Genomic DNA, 6,000 nt, shown 5'->3' on the forward strand with positions numbered 1-6,000 from the left:
AAAAATACTTGTTCATTTAAATTACAAAGATTCCATTCCGCATCTTCTTCAGGTGATTAGTTACATAATGACATTCACTATTACTTCTTTTATTATTTATAACCACTGTGTTGATGTTGCAAAACATGATGTAGACTTTCAGTGGAAGATACTGTCTCCCGTCATTGCTTGGACATTTTTCAAAATATCTGGTTTATTCATACTTACTGTAGGCACTGCTTCGGTTGTCACTCAGGTAATAACAGAATTTATTGACGGTATTGTGTAAGTCTATGAGATATTACTCCACAATCTAGAATTCAGATCGTATTGTGATAATATAAATATGAAAAATGATCAGGTTTACATACCATTTAAAAAAGCTAAAGTCTTTACATTGGTGAACATAGTATTCTAGTTTTAACGGTAATATTTGACAAAAATACGATAGTAGTAAATAACATTAGTTCAAATTTCATAGGATCATGTTCTTTGTTTGGCATTTTTAAATGTTTTCACTTTTAAACCATTAATTTATCGTCAAATTAAAAAAAGTAATTTCCTTATTTGGTTGCCTTCTTTGTTCTTGAGGGTATGCTCATGCTAATGCTTTGTTCATTAGGTTTGAATTCAGTTCGCCCCAATGTACATTTTGCCAGCTTGTGTTGCATCTTCAGTGGGTCTTCTATCTTCAATATCCTCTATGACACTTACACACCAAATTTTCTATTGTCTATTTACACGTGTACTGCTATTGCGTTTAAGCCGAATGGGTGACTCGCAGCACAGAAAACGTACTACTATACCCAGAATGCCAACCGCATGGTAAAAACCATGCGGTTGGCATTCTGGGTTATAGTAGTACGTTTTCTGTGCTCGCGGACGGACACGTGTTGGAGTCACGGCGGGAGGCCTTTCCTCCTCTGTTTCATTTCTTGTACTGGGAGTGTTTAAATTTGGGATATTGGACGGTTAAGGTTAGGGACCTGAATAAATGTACATAGAGTGTATAAAAACCATTACCTACAGAATAAAAGTACCTAACAAAATAAGGTAATTAATATAACTCAAGTTCTTGAGACTGGGATAGTCCGAAAATATATATGTATAAAAAGTTTCCAGAAAACATGTTTTTTTGGATTGAGTATAAATGGAAGGTATAAAAATATTAATTTAATTTTTATTATGTTTGCAAATCAAGATAAGTATCAAAATTTAGTCATTATAAAACCTCAAATTAGTATTATGCTCAAATTAAATTAACCTTTCTTTAGAGCTATTAGTTTTGGGGTGTGTGACAATAAATGATTTGAATTGTATACTTTAACTACAGAGCTCTTTGTATTATATGATTGCTTTCAGTTTATACATTTAGTTAGCTAATAATTTTATTAGCTTAATTATTTACTCCATTAAATCAAGTTTGGTAATTATTATTATTACCAAAGTCTTTAACCTCAAAAGATAATTAACTAGCATATAATAGAAATAGTTTATCAATTTACAAGATGTATCCCATTGAATCATAAAATTAAATTGTACTAAAATCATTTACCTGAAAACATAAAAAAATAGATTGCTTAAATAAACACACATACATTGAAAAATATCTTAACAAGTTTTTCTACATATTATAAAATTTGTTCCTACTCTAATAATAAAAAAAAACAATTGAAATACTGCATGTCAATATACTCTGCAAAATATAAGTTAGTTAATATATTTTCAAATAAATAGTAAAGTCTTACCTTAGCAATCCTTATTTTGGTGGTCCGATATTAATTTCAAACCCGTAGGTTCATCATCAGTCGGAAGTTTAGGTAGACAAAAATGTCAACACTTCTACGAAACCCATCGGGTGGATTTTATAACAAAAATTTGGTCTACCTAAACTTCCGACTGATGATGAACCTACGGGTTTGAAATTAATATCGGACCACCAAAATAAGGATTGCTAAGGTAAGACTTTACTATTTATTTGATTATATAAGCAATCCAGAGGCTGAAATGATAGATAATATATTTTGTTTCAAATTTTGATTACTTTTTTATTGTAATATGATTGTCACAATCACTTGACAGTATATACTCAATATTATACAGGGTGGAAAAGTCCCGGGACAGTTAAATATTTCAAATACAGTAATAATAAAGTTGGAGCTCAAAAACTTAGTATAAGGTTACTAAGCATAAAAATCATTTTGACACATTATTATTTGATACACTACCTCCTCAGGAGAACAACCCACTGAGGAGTCAGAAGAAAATCTTAAATATAATATAAGCATAGGTTTGATTTTAAATAATTTTTTATATTTTATTCACATTAAAATTATTTTAATCCCCATTAACTTCTTACCAGGTTTCAGATTCAGATTCTTTATTTGTCACAATACATTTTCCTCCCCAGCACAGCTGGTAAAACAGGTGACATATCAACATCTTAAAAACTAAAAGTAAAATATACATGTTTCAATTCTCTTGGCAAATAACTTAATCGAATGTCTTAATTTTATATACATATTTACATCATATTACAAATCATTTATACAATAGTATACTTTGTTTAGCAGCAGGGACTGAACTTCTTTCTTAAGCTTATGATCAATTTCAATATTCTTTATCCTGTTTGGTAGCTTGTTATATAATTTTTTCCCAAAATACCGAGGCAAATTTTCAAAGGAACTTGATCTATGGAAACTGGAAATCACTTCTGTTCCTAGTCTGATAATTGTGAATATGTTGATCTTCTATTAACATAGTTTTTTAGCTCTAGCTTTATTATTATTTGAAAATAACTTCTTGATCAGCATTGTACGTGTTATTAAATTTACGGAAAGTAAATAAAAGAAACGTCTTATAACACTTAAAAAATATATTTACAATTATACTGTTACTCACAAGACGGTAAATATACATAAAAGATGGTAAGTGGTGATCGATTTACCCAATAGGAGTGTCCAATCAAAATCGATCAGCACTTACCATCTTTTATGTATATTTACTGTCTTGTGAGTAACAGTAGGCGTAAAAATATTTTTTAAAGTGTTATAAGATGTTTCTTTTATTTACTTTCCGTTGAAATATTTAACTGTCCTAGGATTCCCCCCCCCTCCCCACATAGGTAAATGATAGAGTGTTTGTCTTACAATAGGTCCAAAATATGGCAACTGCCATTCATGATTTAGTCTCTACTGGTGAAGTAGATGATATTTCTAATGAGGTAAGTAAGAGACAAAAATTGTATGTTCTAAAGTAAGTTGCCTAAAAGTTAATAGGACTTACCTACTTACCTTAACACGTTCGCTGCGGAGCGGTCAAAAATCGGCCGGTGCTGGCTGCGTGCCCAGGTGCTGCGCGGTCGTAATCGGCCGTTCCCATGATTTAACTTGAACAGTTATTGTGAGCTTAGCTATTGATGCGGAATGTTATAATCGTTGCCAGCCTGTAGCTTAGAATGTGAGCTTTATTTTGGTGTAGGTTGGTACTAAAATATTCCGTAAATTTCCATCTGGCAATGCTTTAGTCCCAGTGTAGGGAATTTTCTCTCATTACAAAGACACTGGCTACGGATCCAGTCAGTCAGTCAGTGCTGCTAACCTTTGGTGTTTCAGTGAACTATGTCCACTCTCGGGATAACGTAGCACAATCACTGCTGCTCTTTTGGGATTTGTCAGACTGAAATATTTCATTATTTTAATACCAATTGCTTTCGCTGATCCAGTTGCGCGCCGAGGCTTCGCCCGGGCCTCGCCGCCTTTGGCGAGCGCCTGTTTCATGTATTTTAAAACATTTTAAAAAGTACCTATCTAAAAATTGTTCTATGTACAGGCTTGTATCTTTATGCAGGAGACTAATATTAAAGTATCTGGTAAGATTTCAACTATGTAGTGCCGGGTCGGTAGTGAAGTTTTAAAAATGATTTATTTTCCCTTATATCCTATGGTATGTGTATATGGAGCTACCTCAAAAATGAATCTCGACAAAATTTTGACAAACAGATGCAATCGATCAGAGCTATGTTAAAAATAAAGAACGATAATTTAACAAAAAGAGCACTTCATCCAAGAATCCTCACTGTTTATGGTTTATATGTTCTTGAAGTCTTATTTATGTAAAGAATACCAGTCCAGTGCAAGATTTGTTTTACATATTGTCTTTGTTTATTATAACATTAATTAAACAAATAGGCTACCATTCTAAGACTTGAATTTGATTTAATTTGTGCATTGTACACAAGAAGTGTGTAAGACAAAGTCAAAATTTAATTTCTAATGTAATTAAATGATAATACTCAAATCAATGAATATTGCATTTAATCCGTTTTTTTTCAGCTTTTTATCTTTTCCCTGTCTTTAAAACACATGGATTTTCACTTTACTGCGTGTGATTTCTTCCCACTCGACTTCACCTTGTTCCGTATGGTAATTATGCTTTTTTCGATGTTAGTAAACTGTTAAGAGCACAATCACAACATATACACATACATACAACCACAGCATACTCACAACATTTTACTGTGGTCTGTAAAGAATTTATTTCAAACTTGACAGAAATTATCAATATACTTAATACATAACAAGGTTTTTCCATGTTACATCCCCTGTTTTAACCGTCTAATCAACCAATTTTTGCGATTGAGATGTCATTGTGAAGCTTATGATCTAGCTAGTAGAGTGAGGAATATGGTAACTAAAAAGCTCATTTCCTTTAGGACTATGCCCCCTTAGCGTTTATTTTTTTTTAAAGCCTTTGAATCTAATACTCTAATAGATGACATCAACGACCCTTGGGGATTGGTTGATCAACAGTTGAAGCTGTGAGCAAGGTAATTCGTACTTTCAAGGTTGCTCCCAGGTGAACCATTGATAACGAAGGCTATAGTCCGTGAGGTTGGCGAAGGACTCTAAGGGATTACAGCCCTCACACACACAGACACACCTACACACACACACACATGCTTGGCTCATTGAAGACTGATTTTGCAACCCCCCATACCTTTCAAGGATGTGTTCATCAGACTGTGACAGAGAGATGTAACAGAGGGTGCTGCTCTGGGCTCAATTCATGGAACTTGATGTCTAGAATATTGGTTATTATGGTATCCTGGATGGAAATGGATCGGGAGACTTTCCTAGCTGGTTATGTGGATTATATTGCCGTTATTATAACTGCGAGGGATGTCATTGCAGGGACTGTTTAGTTGGTATTGGCCAAAGGGTCAACTGATGAGATGGATGGATGACCATGTCCTGTTCTTGATGGTGACACATAAGACTGATATTATGTTTCTCATCAGTTGGAGGATCAATGCCATTCATTGTACAGCTCCCGTTTGGCTGGGGAAGTAATCATAATTCATAAAACCCTGGACTGGACTTTTGGCTCACTTTCTATAGGAACTAGATCACGTTTGCAAGGGAGAAAGCGGAAAAGATTGTACAGTAGCTGATTCCAGGGTTATGAGAAATGTTGATGGACCATATAACATCTGGCGGTAGGTGCTGATGTCTGTTGTCCACTCCATTTTGCTTTTCAAATGTGAGACAAGGGCAGATATCTGAAGTAAACAACTCAAAAGGAAAGATGGCAGTGGTCCATAAAAGAGGTGCTCTTTGGATCGCTTTGGGCACCACATAGCTAACTGTCCTCTTATTTTCTGCAGTGATTCCCATTGATCTTCTTGCTGTCCAGTGGAAGCAGATCTTTGATGCAAACATTGCTTTGAGCTGGACCAAAGCCCAAGAATGCACCTTGAGTATTGGCGACACCGCTGAGAGTGGTATGAACGAGGAGGACAGAGACACTCATTGGGAATCTCCAAAAGTGGGTTAAGCAGTAACACATAGTTGTGGCTTTTATCTCCCTCAGCTTCCTACTCAACAGGGCTGTTTCAGGGCCAGCTTTCACAAGATAGGAATATCAGCAACCCTGGAATATTAGTTTAGTGACTTCAATAACGTCGATGTCCTGCATAGATATTCCATTCTGTGAGGGAGGGAAGTGGTCAGAATGGACCTA

The sequence above is a fragment of the Macrosteles quadrilineatus genome, unplaced genomic scaffold (genome assembly GCF_028750875.1).
Source record: "Macrosteles quadrilineatus isolate MER2022 unplaced genomic scaffold, UCM_ALF_1.0 Scaffold_41__1_contigs__length_1036756, whole genome shotgun sequence".
Lineage (NCBI taxonomy): Eukaryota > Metazoa > Arthropoda > Insecta > Hemiptera > Cicadellidae > Macrosteles > Macrosteles quadrilineatus.